The 18604-nt window shown below is 38.1% G+C and overlaps 1 pseudogene; it reads right to left on the reverse strand.

The window, feature by feature from the left end:
* Window positions 1-3887: 3887 nt before the first annotated feature.
* LOC122128019 lies at window positions 3888-3987 on the reverse strand (annotated as a pseudogene).
* Window positions 3988-18604: the final 14617 nt, after the last annotated feature.

An 18604-nucleotide genomic window follows, 5' to 3' on the forward strand; every position in this document is an offset into this window, starting at 1 on the left:
AATTATTCAGGAGGTCAAGTAATCTCCCTCAACTCTGTAGTGTTAGCTGATTTTTTAGGCTCTCCCTAGCAATATGATTCTGTGAAATCCTGCATCAAGCAGCGTATTTCATTCACGAGAAGGGAAGCCTCTGTCAAACAATTAGTAATAGATTTTTCTCCTCCTGGCAAGCATCTGAGTTTTATTATATTGGTATAATTCATGATAAGTCTGTGAATGCCAAAGACTGCTGTGAAAATAAAAAGACCCTTCTCAGTGATTAGCATTTGTATACCATTCATAGATATGAAGATGTTTAAATATTACTGAAATTGCTTTGGAATAAATAAAGTTCACCTTGACTATCTTGAGAAAGAAGAATTGGTTTCTCAGCACTTTAGGTAAGAACTTGAGTGAAAGAAACCAAAGGAAAAGTGAGGAACGACTGAATATATATATATTCAAATGAAACAAACCAACCCAAGAAAACACAAATTAATTCAGTACTCAAGAACCTGCAGGAAATGCAAAGATTTATTTAAAAAATCAGCTATGATAAACTTATGAAAAACCTGACTATATGGGAGTCTACCGTTGTGAGGATAGTGGTTAAAGCCCAGACTGGACACAAAGACCTGTACACAATGCCAGACACCTGTTATTCTAAATTCCAGGAAGAATAATATCAAGTGGACTGAGCCCATGATCATACACAAATAGGAAGCCAGATTCTATCTGAAAATTATTCTGGATAATTTAGGGCTGGGGACATGACAAACTGGTAAGAACACCCATTTAGGAGACACAAGACACTAAATTCAAACTCTAATATTATGGATGTTAAAGAAAAAAGCCATGACTTCAAAGAATTGGAATAATTGTAAGATTTGAGTATATGTGTGGAGAAAAATCCATTAGAGAGATAGAGTGAACCCATGTTGCAATGCTTTCTACTTAAGTGATAATGTTATGTGGTACTCCAGACATAACAGAGTTACCTTGCAAAGGTAACTGAGCATGGATGTGCATTTGGGTGATGAAAATACTCTATTTACACAGGTATTAATTAAATAGATTTTTTCGGTAGATTGTAGTTTTTGAAATAAGAGGCTGGGTGATATCCCTGAGCATTTTCTCCACATGTGACCACTTCATTTATTTTTAATTAATTAATTACTTAATTAGTTTCATCCTAATACTAGAGGTTGAAGTCAGGGCCTGGCTCTGTCCCAGAATTTGTTATTTTTTGTTTTGGTTTTCTCAAGGCTAGCATTTCACTGCTTGTACCATAGCTCCATTTCTAGCTTTTGCTTGTTACTTTCAAACCAAAATCTCATGGACTTTTTTTTCTTGGTCTGGTTTCAAACCACAATTCTCAGATTTCTTCCTTCTGATTAGTTAGGATTAAAGCCATGATCCACCAGTGTGGCTTCTAATTTTTCTTCTATACTTATTTAATGCACATATTTAGATAATAATGTAAAACTAAGAGTATAGAAGAGAGATGTACAGTCATGATATTGTCCTGTCTCAAATTCAAGTTAGTAATATAAATTTCTTCCTAAGACCATACAAAAAACTACCATAATATAGTCTAAGAGAACTCACTATTGAACAGATGAGCTTTAAGAGCTTTCTAATAGATCCATTATTTATTGTTACTCAACATTAGGAAAAATGTATAATGCAGTAAGTAAAATAGAAGTCCTTTGGAAGACTACTTAAATTCCTTGTTTTTTTAAAGACACTTGTTTTCATCTAAAAAAAATAGGCCTGTCTATTGTCTTCATATGATTTTGATGATTGAAGATGCTTAATGAAAAGTCAAAATGTATTAGTAGTCCTTTGTTATCAATTCTGACCTTTTCTTTTTTGGAGAATATAATGATCAAAACAAGAGTTCAGAATCAGCAAGCAAGAGTTCAGAATCATGCTTCCAGTGCAAGTGGGTCACCAGTAAGTACTCCTCAATACCAGTTTCCACAAAGTTTTCTCACAGATACAATCGGCCTGCCTTTTCTAGCTGCTTTCCTAGCCTATATCTATTCCTTCATTGTACAGGAAAAGTGTGATTCAACTGATTTCAGATAGATCCAATACTAGTACTATCAAGGATTTAGATTCTTATGTAGGCTATTAAAAAGGTATTTACTAATTTCAACTAAATACATAAATTCTATTTTCATCTTTTTTAAAACAAATTTCTGCTTGTTCTATAAATTGATCAGAAGCATGGATTTTGTGGATAGCTCATCTCTCTCTTTCATGGCTCTCATAGATAATATGAGTGCTCCATAATTATCCTTATTTATATTGTTTTATATTTTGGATTGCGTCATTTCACTTTCTGCACTGCCATTTCCCAAATCATTTATATAGGAGGCATTATTTCACATTTTCTCATTCCTAGAATAAGTTGCACATGAAGACACCACTGGTCCTCATTTTCAGTCTGTACCTTGAATATGGAGGAACATCTTTCCTCTGCTCTCCATTTATTCCCTAATCTCCAGTTAGAATAATTTCAAATAGTAAAAATGGAAAAAGAAAATAAATCATGGTGGAAAAACATACGCAGAAAATTCACCAGATATTTCTGACCAGTTCAACCAACATGGACACCTAATTTCCACTGGCACTCAAAGTATCTGGTTAGGCAATTCTGATGAAGATGAGGAACAAGATGACAAAGTGAGGAATGTCAACAATTGCAAGAAAAAAAATGGAGAAAGATCCAAGCAAATTTCTTCCTTGGGCTGCTCAAAATAACCAGCTTACTACAGTGCAGAGAATACTTTCCAAAAAGGCCACTCATGTGAATGCTAGGGATAACTATGAGTATACCCCTCTTCATCGGGAAGTCTACAGTGGACACTTAAACATTGTCCGTGAGTTGGTGGCTCAAGGGGCACATGCAATAACTGCAGATGGCTGGACACCCTTGCACAGTCCATATATGTGTAATAATACCAGAGTGGCTTCTTTCTTCTTCATGATGCAGATACAAATGCCCAAACTAAAGGGTTCTAAACCCCCTTGCATCTTGCTGCTGGAAATTGAGATAGCAAAAATACACTGGAACTGTTGAACCAATATGTCAAACCAGGTCTGAAGAACCACTTGGAAGAAACTGCATTAGATATTACCAAAAGGATAAGTATGTATCACTACCTCTTTGAAGTTGTGGAAGGCTGTACAAATTGTTCTCTTAAATCCTAATGATTCGGTAAATTTTCTTAAATTTCAAAAATGTCATTAATTCCTTTGTGTCAACCCAACATATTTTCACAATCCAAATAACAACAATATCTTATAGTAACAATTCACGGATTCTGTGGTGTTCTTCCAAGTGAATTGCCTGCTTTTGATGTCAAAATGTATTCAAGAGTTTTTGTGTACATCTATAATTATTTATGCAGAGTTTGTGATTTCGTTAATCAGAAATAATTTTCACTTATCTGTTGAAATGAGTAGTATAGAAACTCAAGATATCTCCGGTGTTTGTCTGAAAAAGTATATTTTAAAATATTCTATATTCTATGTTTGTATAGTGTCCATAATCTATTTTATTCTCTCCTAGATATAATACATTGAATTCTACATGGTTTTATAACATATAAGTTCATTAATGTGTCCTTTCAGATTGCATTCCATATAGAAACAGTTTAAGATTCCTTTTTTTCCCCTAGGTCCTTAAAGTATTATATTTCTTTGGGATAAAACGACAATGTTATCTAATTTCAAAAGTTGTGTAAAGGTTATGCTATGTAAAGGCCTTTCTAAGGTGAAAATTTAATACATTGATGTCAAAGTAACTTTTAATTATATGAATTATGTGTATTGTTACACTTGTAATTTTGTAATCAACTTTTTAATAGCTGTTTTTCATTTCTTGCATCTGAAGAATGAAAAATTTTGATTACTTCACAAATTTTCATATCACCCTTGTACAAGTGCCATGTTATTCTCTGTATTGTTGTAATTTTGGTATACAACCTGCTGAAGAATGTAGTACCTTATAAATTTAAGTAGTTAATGATGAAATATTTATACAGGCTTATATGCTTAGGAGCCTATTTGTAACAAGGAAACCTTCTTGTTCCTAAAAATGCTATTAATCTTATTTCCCTAAAATTCTGTGAATAGTTGAAAAAATATGTTGTTCAGTTGATTGCTCACATTTGCAATCCTTTTGTCAATGACTATTTTAAGTCTTTTTCATTTAGAATTTGATCATACCTTCAAGTATTTATAGCTTAGTCCAAAGGAGACGGCTTTTTCAAGTAATTATTTATCCAACTGTGTTAGCTCTGTGAAGCCAATGGATTCAAAGTAAGCCTTGTTTAAGAGCTACTTCTAAACATATGCAGTTGAAATTTTCCCAAATGAGGTCTTATTGGCACAAATGTCTACCTCACCCTTTACCCTTCTTCCATGTAGGAACAGACCAACCAGAATATCTTACTCTGACAGCATAGATTGTATTACTGGAACAAAACTAATCTTAGTTACAAGGGATCATAGATAGATGAACAGTTCAGCCAGAACTGTTCATACTAGAAGGCATTTTATCAAAATACGATTGTTTATGATACCTACCATTTCAAAAGTAGCTAAAGCCAAGAAAGTGAAAAATTGTTCACATGCATGATTACCTAATGTCTTGGTCTCTCTACCTTCCAACCAGGCAGGAACTTACTCTACTGCCATTTTATCACCAAATATTTTCTTAATTACAAGAGAAGTCCATATATATCTCTTCATTATTAGGCCTTAAATTGGTAATGTTTTTTATTATTTTTATTTTTATTATTATTTTTATTGTGAACATAATGTACAGAGGGGTTACAATTACATGGGCAAGATAATGAGGACATTTCTTATCAAGAATTGCAGCCTCCTCCTTTGTTTACCCTTCGCATCCCTTCCCAGCCTCCCCCGACCTCACCCAACCCTCCCCCCACCAACGTTGTAAAGTTCGTTTTCGACATGACAACTTCTACTTCTCATTGTTGCAACGGGTCCACCACTATCCTTAAACGACTTGTTTTTTCCCTTCTCCTCTACAAATTATACCGACATCAAATATAGTGAAAGCAGGGGATATAATGTGGGGGAGGGACATACAAAGCAACAAACAGATAATCTTATAAGTGCGTTAGAAACAAATGCATGAAAGAAAAAAAAAACATTTAAATACATATCTAAGGGTTCATTTTCCTAACATCACATTATCTGACCTTTTCTTCTTGACTCATACATATACTAGATATTGCAAATAAGAGAAACCATGGGACCTATGTTTCTTTGGGCTTGGCTTGCTTCACTTAATATAATTTTTTCCAAGCCTTTCCATTTCCTAACAAATGGGGCAATGTCATTCTTCCTGATGGAAGCATAGAATTCCATTGTGTATATATACCACATTTTCTTGATCCATTCATCTACTGAGGGGCATCTGGGTTGGTTCCAGATCTTAGCTATGGTAAATAATGCTGCAGTAAACATAATTATGCTGGTAGCTATAGTGTGGTCTTGTTTGTAAATATTGGGTAAATGCCCAAAAGTGGGATTGCTGGGTCATAGGGGAGCTCTATGTGAAGTTTTTTGAGAACCTCCATACTGCTTTCCAAAGTGGTTGAACAAGTTTACACTCCCACCAACAATGCAGTAAGGTTCCCTTCTGTCCACATCCCCTCCAGCATCTGTTGTTATTAGAGTTCTTCATTTTGCCATTCTAACTGGGGTGAGGTGGTATCTTAATGTTGTTTTGATTTGCATTATCACCCTGCATCAGAATCAACTCCAAATGGATCAAAGACCTCGGAGTCAAAGCAGACACTCTGACAACATTACAGGATGGAATGTGAGAAACCCTAGGTCTCCTTGGTTCAGGCCGAAATTTTCTGAATAGAGACCCAGAAACACAACAAACCAAAGAAAGGTTGGACAAATGGGATTGCATAAAGTTGCAGAGCTTCTGCATGGCAAAGGACATAGCTAGCACGATCAATAGAAAGCACACGGATTGGGAGAAGATCTTCATTAGCCATACAATGGACAAGGGTCTCATATCTAAAATATACTTGGAACTCAAAAAATTAAATCCCCAACAACAAATACTCAAAGAAACAACTGCCCAATAAATAAATGGACTAAAGACCTAAAGAGAAACTTCTCTGAAGAAGAAAGAAGGATGGCCAATAGACACATGAAGAAAAACTCAACCTCCCTAAATTGGTAATGTTTTAAAAAGTGTTTTCTCTTGACTCCAGGCTGTAAATCTACGAATGGAAAACTTTAGGTTTAACTCTACCAAACACTGAGGTAGAGATAATGGAATAATACTTTAAAACAGAGTTGCCTTTGATACCCTAACCACAACAGCACAATGCAAAACATGAACCTTTTCATTATATTATATGTAGTCATGTATTTTACATTTATATGTGATCATTTTATATTTCACACTATGAAACTTACTAGAATTAATTGATATTTATTCCAGTAAATAGAATTAGAATATAAATAATTAGGTTTAGAATATATATCAGAATATAAAATGTATCAACACAATATTTTAGGTACAAACTTGTGATACCGTCTAAGTGAACATGGCCTTCTGAATTCACATGGCAAAAAATGAGTGTTGTTTTCCTCTAATCTATATGGAATTTTATTCTGCTGTTCTGTTTATTGTTTTAACTCGCTGGTCCCTAACTGTTTTTCTCCATATTTCTGAAGCATTCCTACTGATTATGCCCAAATTTTGCTGATATGATGCCTAAAAATACTTCTCTTATGTATCACCCATGGGTCCTAGGATCTCAGGTCCCAGTTACCTGTATCATCAGATAACAGGGGCAAGACTTCTCACCTAGGCCCATGCAACATGCCAACAGAAAGTAATTGAAGAGCTATCTGGTCGTTAATTGGACATAATCAACTCCCAGGCTTTCCTGCATGGTCTGGCTTGTATGTCCTGCTCAGCTTTCTCTCTCAAAGCTGGAGCTCTACCGTCTGGGCCACTGCTCCACTTCGGGTTCACTGGTGGTTTATTGTAGATAAGAGTCTCACCGAGTTTCCTGCTCAGCTGGCTTTGAATGGCGATCTCCTGAGGAGGCTTTAAGTGGCTTTTCTCAGGGATTCACACAGGAGCCCTTTCACACCAATCCTTAGTCTAAATCTCGAGAGGTACTAGAGAAAAACAGAAACAGAAAGATGCTTCTAGTGTGTTCTAGATACTTAAAGTTGGAGACACAAAACACTCATAATTATTAGATCATTTTATAGGCAAAAGGAGCAATGCAGACAGTATGAGGATCACTCCAGATTTCAGTCCTCTCATCCTGAGACAGTAAATTCACTGCAGCTCAATGCTAAGTGACAGAACTGGCATATCCTGTGGACATTTGCTCCAAAATACTGTGACACTCATTTCTCACGTTTGGCCTCAAACCTGTGACCAGAGAAGAAGATGAAGAGAGAAAGCAATTATAATAAACATTGAGTAGTTTACTTATAAATTCAAACCATTGGAATGACCCTGCTAAGAAGTCAGATTGTCCAGATTAAAAAAATGAAGAAGAAAGGAAAGGTGTCAGTGGCTGCTGATTGTAATCCCACCTCCTTAGGAGGCTGAGATTAAGAGAATCTTAGCTTGAATCCAGCCAGTGTAGGAAAGTCTATGACACTGTTACTTCTAAGAGATCACAAAAAAACCAGAATTGAGGCTATGACTCAAGCTTCATGTACTACCCTTGGGCAAAAGGAGCTCAGGGACAATGCCTAGGCTCATAGTTCAAACTCAGGACCTGCCCCTTCAAAAAGAGCCTGTACTTCCATGTCATTGTCCATGTATGGATGTATTCCTATAGGTGAAGCTCCAGAATAGCTATGATGAATGGCACCAAGCTAGGAAATTTGTATTCAATACAATAATTTCATAACACATAGACGACTTCTTTCAAGACAGTGCATGTTCCAGGGAACCCCTCACTGTTCCCAATGTAACCTGAGGTTTCTCTGCATCCCAGGCCTGCTGGAAGAAGTCTCTCACATTGTGTGGACAGGCAGACAAAAGGCCTCACTCCTGTACAGCTGGGTAACAAACAATTCCACCTGAGCCAGTTAGTGAGGATGAGTGTGGGCGTGCTCTGAAGGTCAGGAGAAAAGCGTCTCTTTGTACCCCAAGCTATCTCTCTCCCCAGTGCTCTGTTTTAAAAGGAAGCTTTCATTTGTGCCACTGTCCATGGCAGATAAAGTTATGTGCACTCATCCTGCCTTTGTGAGACTATGTTTTTGTGTTCAGATAAAGCGCTCAATATAATTCAGGAGTACTTCTGGCAGACAACTAGGGCACTGAATCTAATGAAATGTTTCATTGCCAGCAATGATGGGCCTATGATGCCTCTCCTAGGTTTGGGAAATCTAAGCACATGTTGGATATCACAAAGCTTCCTGTCATCTAGGGCTGGTGAAGCTCATCAGGTTTTGAAACCTTTGACCTCTCCTTGTTGGGCACTGGGTGGCTAGGTTTTGATCACAAGGCCTATGTGCTGAGCAGGAGCACAGTGCAGAAGCCCAGTGCTTTACCATTTTGTGTAACAACATCACTTCTGGTCTGTGAGTGTGTATGTTTGTGTGTGGGGGGGTGGGGGGGTATGGGTGTGTGTGCACGCACACACATACATGAGTCCTGGAGCTTGAACTCAGGACCTGAGCACTGTACCTAGTTTCTCTTGTAGCCTTCTCCCACTGGAGCCACAGAGCCACTTCAGGGTTTTTCCAAATGATATGGTCCTGAGAAATCAAGCCCAGGGTTTCATAGATGCAAAGCACTCTATCCCTAATGCACTTTCCCAGGCCTCTACCTCAGGTTTGTGAGTGTTTTCTGTCTTTTGTTGTTGTTTTTGTTGTCAGTTGTAGGAGTTGAAGTCTGGGCCTGGGTGCTTTCCTTGAGTTCTTCAGCTCAAGTCTTGTGCTCTACCACTTGAGCCACAGCGCCACTTCAGGTTTTCTGGTGGTTCATTGGTGCTAAGTGTCTCAAAGTCTTTCCTGCCCAGGCTTGATTTGAACCATGATCCTCAGATCTCAGTCGCCTGAGTAGCTAGGATTACCATCATGAGGAAAATCACCCTGCTTCCACTTCAGGTTCTTAGTGGTGAATTGGAGATAATAGTCTCATGGGACCTTTTGTGTCTGGGATATTTTGGAACCCAGATCTTCAGATCTCAGGTTCCTGAGAAGGCAGGATGAAAGACCAGCTACTGACCACTTGGCCGTGGCTTATGCTGCAAGGGGGTCCATGGTTCCAAGTGGTGAAGTGCTAGCCATAAGCCCTAGAGGTAAGGGTCAGCACCTAGAACCCGAGTTCAAGGTTCATGACAGAAAAAAAAGGAAAACATTTGTCCACAGAAGACAACTCACTACTCTTCAGTAATACATAATTTTGTACTTGCCATGGGAACATATCTGAGCCTCAATATTCTTGTCTGCATAATCATCTCAGTTGTGGATCCCTTACAAGGGCACGATGTAAGAACGCACCCTGTGAAGGACACAGTACATGTCACTCTTTGCATGACTCAGCACACAGCATCTTGTGAAACACTTAGCACCCAATGCAGGACTCAGCACACTGCACCTTGTGAAAGACTCAGCACATAGCTCTGTTCCACAAGCTGTCATTAAAATTAGGGTGCTTTCATCAATATCACCGTTCTTTAAGGAAAATTTCACAAACCATACAAGTTCACATCTAATGGTTTAATGGGGTGGTTTTTTATTTGGGGGAGGTAGTCATGGGGCTTGAACTGAAAGCATGTGGATACTATTCTAATAATATTTGGTCAAGGCTAGAGCTCTATGACTTGGAGCCACATTTGGAAGAGTCTCGTAGACATCCTGCCAGGACTGGGGTTTAAACACCCTGAGTAGCTAAGATGACGGGCATAAGCCAGGATGACATGGGTAACCCATGGAGCTGGGTTGCAGTGGTTCACATGTGGCTAAGTCAGGTTAGGTGGCAGCTGTCAGCACCACGCACCTAGCTTGCTCTGTAATGAGGTATTTGAAGTTCTGTCTTTCTATAATTGCAGTTAGAACATCCTACCTTTTTTTGGTGGCAGTCCTGGGGCTTGAGTAAGAGCTTATACACTGTCCTTAAGCATTTGTGCTCAATTGGTTGAAAGATAGCAGAACTTCCTGTTTTCTATTTATGTGGCACTGAGGAATTGAACACAGGGCTTCATGATTACTAGGTGAGCACTGAACCACCGAGCTCCAGGATTGAACAAGGTATAAATACATAGAGATTGCTGTATATAAATATTGTAGACACAAAAAGAGAGATGTCTGCATATTATTAAAATATAGATAATATTAGTATCAATTCTTAGGTATTAAATTATATCTCCATTTAATGATGTGTCCCAGTTAACAATTAATAAAGCATCAATTAATAATTACTCAATATCAGTATTGTTTATCATATATGTACATATTTCCATACATATAATTAATATTTCATAGAATGAGACAGATGTCTATATATAATTGAATTATGCATCATGTGTTACTACCAATCATTAGGTATTTAATTATGTCTCCATGTAATTTTTATTCAGTTAATGCTTAATAAAATATTAATTAAAATTAATGTACTTCCTATACTTATTGTGTCTAATTTTATCCTAGAATTATTCACTACTAATTCAATGTTTATCATTTATTGTGGTGACAATTCTTCCACCTATGACATTTTTTATCTTTATTACATCCTATTACATAGCATATAGATTTGTACACAAATTATACATCCTATGTAACACTGAGCACTTTCACAGAAAAGGAAAACATGTGTCACACTCGGCTTCTCACTCCAAGATTACATTTTTGGCAGTGCTGGGATCTAAACTCACGGCCTAAAAGGCTCATTTCATGAATGGGTGACTGCCAGCACAGCAGCCTCTAGCCAAATCAGCTGCCAGGCGGTCCCCAGTCCCTGACATCCTGCCCCATATGTTGACTCCAAATTGTGCTTAGTGTAGTTATTCATTTTATTTTTTTTTGTTTTATTCATTTGCAATTTATTTTATTGACTGCTATTATGCATGGAATATTTACAGCATTTATTACATAGGATATAGATTTGCCTATGTATGAAACTTCATACCTGACACCCAGGACTTTTACAGAAAAGGAAAACGTGCCACCATGGGCTTCTTACTGCACAATTCAATTTTTGTGAGTGCTGGCATCTGAACTCACAGCCACAAAGCCCAATTCATGAATGGGTGAGTGTCAGCACACCAGCCTGGGGCATATGGAGCTGACAAGCAGTTCCCAGCGCCTGAGATTAAGCCCTAAGGGATGACAAAATATGAACAGACTGACATGCAGAAGGTAGTACACAAATAGATATAGATATTTATAGAGTGCCAAAGATGTCTATACATTATTTAGTTATATAGGCTACATTCCTACCAATTTTTGGGTATTTATTATGCCTCCATGTAATTAATATTATTGTTTTCATACTTAATGAATTATTAATTAAATTAACCACTGTCCCTAAACTATTGCATCCATGTAATTAATAGTATTCTCTTAATGTGTCAAAAAATATTCATTAAAATCCATCAGCCTCCTAAAATCAGTCTCTAATTTTATAGTAGTATCATTCAGGAACAACAAATTCAACCTTGACATTCATAATTTCCATCGGTATTCCTGTGAATAGGAATGAGACTGTTAGCATCTCCTTCCACTGGTAAGGGTCAGGACTGGGCTTCGAACACAGAGCCTATTTTGCCGTGTTGGCCTATGGCTTCCCGGGAAGCCCACAAGACTTCAGCAATGCCAGGTTGCAAACACTTTTTAGCTGTGTCATTCAGACCCAGGATGATCACCTTGAAAAGAAAAATGTTGCCGGTTTTTTTTTTTCCTGTCAGCCTTTGAGGACCCAGGTTCGGCTGTGTGTCCAGTGTCTCCAACCCAGCGTAGAGTGATCAAAGCTGAGGTAGAGTTGCCATGCCCTGAGTTCAAGCCCTGTCCTTGACAAAATAAAAATACACACACACATACAGACAGACAGATACAGACATACATTAAAAATATTTTAAAAATTATGAGGCTCCTTTGCTCGGAATTCAGGCCATTTTTCTGCCAGGCCTGGGATTTGAACTCAGGATTTTGGTAAATCTGCAGCACTGTGGGGGAAGAGGAAGCTCACCGAACTGGAAGACAAGAAATTCAGGCCTGATCCCAGGGGCTAAATTCAAGCCCTAGCACTCAAAAAAATAATATTCATATACATTTTAAATACATGATTTATATTTTCATAATCATATTTACTGCATATGGCAGTTAGTGTAGTTATTCATTTTATTTTGTGTTTTATTTATTTATTATATATTTTAGAGAGTATGATTACATGTATAACATTTTTTACATCCTATTACATAGGACACAGATTTGCCTATGTATTATACATCATTCCTTAGACCCAGCACTTTCACTGATAAGGAAAACAAGTGGGACAATTGGCTTCTTCCACCAGGATTAAGTTTTGGGCAGTTCTGTGATTTGAACTTCGGGCTTAGAAGGCCAACTTCATGAATGGGTCAATGTTAGCACACCAGTCTGATTCAAATGAAGATGTAGGGCAAATTTGAGGACCTGAGATCAAGCCCTTGGAGTGGTCAATATATAAACAGATAGATGTGTAGATTCAAGTGTGTGTGTGTGTGTGTGTGTGTGTGTATTTACATATGTATATGCATCTATAAATAAATTTATAGACAGAAAGATAGACATTTATGTAGATTCTAATGTATAATTCTATATAAAAAGTGATGTCCATATCTTATTTTTATATATTCTATTACTACCAATTATTTAGTCTAAAATTATGCCTCCATTATTTAATCACGGTAGGAAACTTAATAAAGTATTAATTAAATTAATCAATGACCTATATTTATTTCATACAATCTTATACTAGAATGACTAGCTAATTAGTAATTTAATTAGTACATTACAAACATTCTATTATTGTTCCTATAGATAGGAACGAGTTCTCTAGGAACTTCAGCCCTGTAGGTGGCAGTCCCAGGATCGAACTCAGGGCCTAGGTTTCTGGGTTGGGCTCAGGCTTCACTGACAGCCCACCAGCCTTCGGCCGAGCAAGGTCTCGTACAATTTTCAAGCCGAGTCATGAAGACCCAAGATGGTCACAGTGCTAAGGAAAGAAAGGTAAAATTGTTGTGTAAAACTTCCTGGTTTTTCCTCTTCCATCTTGGTTGGTTTGGTTTTTTTTTTTTTTTTTTTTTCCAAAGCTGGCAGTTGAACTCTGGTCCTAGGATCCCTGGATCATCTGTGGGTGTAAAAGCTGCACCCCAGCCTAGGGTAATCAAGGCTGAGGCAGAGTTGTGATGACCTGAATTCAAGCCCCATGCCTGCACCACCAATAAAGTTAAGGGCCTGTCTAGGAATTTGGGCCATTTTATCTGCCAGACCTGGGATTTGAACTCAGGGACTGGGTAATTCTATTTTGGTCTGGGTGACGTGGAAACTAACCTCCTGGAAGAAAAACATTCAGGAGCATTTCCCAGGGTGTGAATTCCAGCCCCAGAACAGGCAAAAATAATATTTCTATACATGTATAATGTGTATCATATATATGTATTTGCATAGACATTACATATTGTACCTAGGACACAATATTTCCACAAAAAGGAAAACAGGACAATATTGGCTTCTTACTCACCTATTGTCTTCGGCACTGCTGGGATTTGAACTCAGGGCATAGAATGCCCAACTAATCAAGGTGTCATTGTAAGCACAGTAGTCTCAAACAAATTCACTGCCAGGCAGTTCCCAGGACCTGAGTTCTAGCCCCAGGAGTGGCCAATATATAAATAGGTAGATTTGTAAATTGCTGCAAATAAATATATATATGTATATATTTAGAGAGAGATGTATATATATATATATATATTCCACTGTATATTTAAACATATAAATATATTTATAGAATGTGAGATGTCTGTATATTATTAAATTAAATGTAATATATTACTAATAATTATTAGGTATTAAATTATTGTTAAATTACTAGGTATTAGGTATTAAATTATGCCCCAATTTAATGATGTATCATGGATAAAGGCACAATAAAGTGCTACCTTGTGTAAACGGATTTCAGGGACAACGTCTAGGCTCATAGTTCAAGTCTCAGGACCTGCATCAAAAATATAAAAGAGCCAGTAACTCCATGTGTCTATGTATGTGTGCATGTATTTCTATCGGTGAACATGCAGTCGTTATGAAGAAAGGCAAACAACTAAGATATTTGCTTTGAATAGAATGATGTCATAGAACAGAGAGTGCTTTCAAGACAGTGCATGATCCTGGTCAAAAAAATTTAAGACCCAGGCTTGGAATTTGCACCATATTTCTGGCAGGCCTGGGATTTCAACTCAGGGTATGATTAACTCTCTGGCACTGTGGGGAAGGGGAAACTCACTGTCGTGGAAGACAAGAATTTCAGACCAGTTTCCAGGGACGGAATTCAAGCCCCAGCACTGTTAAAAATAATAGTCATACATGAGATCTATTTACATACATGGGGTAACTCCATATGACATTTGTTACCCTTATTTATTTTTATTTATTTTATTTAGTATTATTACATATATAACATTTATTTCATTTATTACATCTTATCACATGGATTTATTTGCATATGGATTATACATCGTATTGAGACCCAGGACTTTCATCAAGAAGGGAAATAAATGTGTCAAAATTGGCTTCTGACTCCACATATAAATTTTTGGCCATGCTGGGACTTGAACTCACAGCCCACAATGCCCAATTCATGAATGGGTCAGTTGTAGAACAAAAGCCTTTGACAAACTGAGCTGCCAGTCAGTTCTGAGGACCTTCGATGAAGCAATAGCAGTGGTGGATAGATAGATAGATAGATAGATAGATAGATAGATAGATAGATAGATAGATAGATAGATAGATAGACAGACAGACAGACAGACAGACAGACAGACAGACAGACAGACAGACAGACAGACAGACAGACAGACAGACAGATAGATAGATAGATAGATAGATAGATAGATAGATAGATAGATAGATAGATAGATAGATAGATAGATAGATAGATAGATAGATAGATAGATAGATAGATAGATAGATAGACAGACAGACACACAGATGTGTAGTTTGGTATATATATGAGAGAGAGAGAGACAATGTAAGAATATTTAATTATATATATTTTGAATTATTAGTTATTGAACTATGCTTCCACTTAATGACGTATCATGGTTGAATACTTATTAAACCATTAATGTAAAAGTAGTCAGTATTCCTTAATTAGGAGAATCATACCATTGTGCTAGAATGGAAGACATAATCCAATAGTTTTTGTGTGGCATTCTATAAGAGAATCATGAAATAACTGCAAATTTAATAGTTACTTTTATGACATTCCAGTAAGCATTCCTATAGATAGGAATGGTTTTCTCAAGATCTCCCGCCATTTGTAGGTAGCAGTCCTGGCATTTGAACTACAGACCTGGGTAGTTTACTTTGAAATGCAAACAATTAGAATGGCACTGTGAAGATTTCAGATTGTCACGATGAAAAAAAAGTATGAGAGAAAGAAACTCAAGTGTCAGCAGATCCTGCCTGTAATCTTAGCTCTTCAGGAGGCTGAGAGGTAGGGAATGCCGGTTTGAACTCAGCCAGGACAGGAAAGTCCACCACATTCTCATTTCTGAGGGATCACAGGAATACAAAATCTCCATGAGTGGGCCTATGGCTCAAGGGCAGAACACTATCCTTGAGCAAAAGGAGCTCAGGGACAGTGCCTAGGCTCATAGTACAACCCCCGCAACAGCCAAAAAAAAAAAAGCCAGTAACTCTATGTCTCCCCATGTATGTATGCATATATTTCTATCGGTGAAGGTCCAGAGTCCCTATGATGAAAAGCATCTGGCTAGGAAATTTGCTTTGAATAGAATGATTTCATAACACAGAAAGTGCTTTCAAGACAGTGCATGTTCCGGGGCTCCCTTTGCTCTTCCCTGTATAGCCTGAGGTTTTCTCCTCACTGGGGCCTGCTGGAGGAAGTCTGCCTCATTGTTGGAACAGGCAGACAAAAGCCCTCACTCCTGTACTGCTGCATAACAAAAAACTCTATTGAGGCCAATTAGTGAGGAGGAGTGTGGGCTGGCTCTGAAGGCCAGGAGAAAAAGGCCTCTTTGTACCCCCGAGCTATCTCTCTCCCCAGTGCTGTTTTGACAGGAAGTCTTTATTTGTGCAGCCTCCCATGATAGGCCAAGTTCCCTGCACTTATCCTGTCTTTGTTAGACTATGTTCCAGTTTTAAAATAACCTGCTACAATTAATTCAAGGGTCCTTCTGGCAGACAACTAGGTAGCTGAACCTAATGAAATGACTCATTATTGGCAATGGTGCCTCCCTAGGTTTCTGGAAGCTTGCTAAATCTAAGCACATGTGTAATATCACAATGCTTCCTGTCATCTAGGGCTGGTGAAGTTCATCAGATTTTGAAACCTTTGACCTCTCCTAGTTGGGCCCTGAGTGGCTGTGTTTCAGGGTTGAACACAGGACCTGGGTGCTGACCAGGAGCTCAGAACAGAAGCTCAGTGCTTTACCATTTGGTGTCACAGCTTCACTTCTGGCATCTGTGTGTGTGTGTGTGTGTGTGTGTGTGTGTGTGTTTGTGTGTGTGTGTGTGTGTGTGTGTGTGTACATGTATGTGTGTTCATTCACTTGTCCTGGAGCTTGAACTCAGAACCTGAGCACAGTACCTGAGTTTCTCCTGTACAAGGATAGCATTCTACCAATTGAGCCACACAGCCACTTCAGGCTTTTTTCTAATGATGTGGTACTGAGGACTCAAACCCAGGCATTCATACATGCAAAACACTCTACCCCTAAGACACACTCTCAGTACACCACTGCAGGTTTCTTTCTTTCTTTTCTTGGAAGTTGGAAGAATTGAACTCTAGGCTTGGGTGCTGTCCTTGAGCTCTTCAGCTAAAGCCAATTGCTTGAGCTACAGCACCCCTTCTGGTTTTTGGTGGGTCACTGGAGAGAAGCATCTCAAGGAATTTTCTGCCCAGACTGGTTTTGGACCCGTGATCCTCAGCTCTCTGCCACATGAGTAGCTTGCATGACAGGCGGGAGGCTTCCACTTCAAGTGTCTAAATGGTGAATAGGAGATAAAAGTCTCTTGGGACCATTTGTGTCTGGGATAGTTTTGAACCCAGATCATAAGATCTCAGCTTTCTGAGTTTGCAGGATGACAGACCTTAGCTACTATACACCTAGACCCTAATACTCTGTTGCAAGGGGTCCTTGGTTCCACGTGGTAGGGCACTAGCCATGATCCCAACAGGTAATTGTCAGTGGCTAGGTCCTGAGTTCAAGGTTCATCACTGAGAAACTTAAACCAAAAATTTGTCTGCAGGAGACAACTCACTAGAGTTAGGTACATACATAATTTTGGCACTGACAGGGACAAATCATCATCTTACTTGTGGAGCTCTTATAAGAACCAGATGAAAAAATGCACCGCGTGAATGACTCAACACACAACATCTCATGAAGGACTCATCACATAGCTGTATCCCACATGCTGTCATTAAATTAAGGTGCTTTCATCAGTATCACCATTCTTTCAGAAACACCTCACAAACAGTCCAAATTTAGATATTAGAGGGATGGGGTTTTGGGGGGAGGGCATCAGCCATGGAATTGCACTGAAAATTTGGGGGTACTGTCCTAAGATTTTTTGCTCAAACTAGAGCTCTACCACTTTGAGCCACAGCTCAGAGTTTCACAGACATCCTGACAGAGCTGGGTTTTAAACCCACCAGTATCAGATCTCAGCCCCTGAATATCTTGGATTACAGGGGTAAGTAAGCCAGCAGCATCCGGTTCTGTGGAGCTGAGTTGCAGTGGTTTACCTCTGGCTAAGTCAGGTTAGACGGCAGCTGTCAGCACTAGACTCCCTCCTTGCTCTGTGATGAGGTATTTGCAGCCTTATCCTTATAAAGTTGCAGTCAGAACATTCTATCTTTTCCTTTTTATTTTTTGTTTTGGTGCCAGTCATGGGTCTTGAGTAAGGGTCTAGACACAATCCCTAATCTTTTATGCTCAAAGTTAGTGTTCAACTGCTTGAGCGACAGCACAACTTCTTAATTTTCCTATGCACACAGTAGTGAGGAATCGAAACCAGGGCTTTGTATGTACTAGGTGAGCACTCTATCACTCAGCCCCATTAGTGACAAGTGTATAAACAGATAAATGTTTAGACTTGTTGATAGATAGATATATAGATAGATGGATAGATGTATATAACGTGAGATGTCTCTATATTATGAAATTGCATATACAATATTACTACCTATTATTGGCAGTTAAATTATTCCTTCCTTTTTTAAGCATCATGATTGAATACATAATAAAATATTAATTGAAAATTATTCAATGTTGTATAATTGTGTATAATTTTATAATATAATCGTACACTAACTACTAATGTAATTGTTACTTTTACAACATTCCATTCA

This window comes from Dipodomys spectabilis, unplaced genomic scaffold (genome assembly GCF_019054845.1).
Source record: "Dipodomys spectabilis isolate Male_0828 unplaced genomic scaffold, ASM1905484v1 ptg000320l, whole genome shotgun sequence".
NCBI lineage: Eukaryota > Metazoa > Chordata > Mammalia > Rodentia > Heteromyidae > Dipodomys > Dipodomys spectabilis.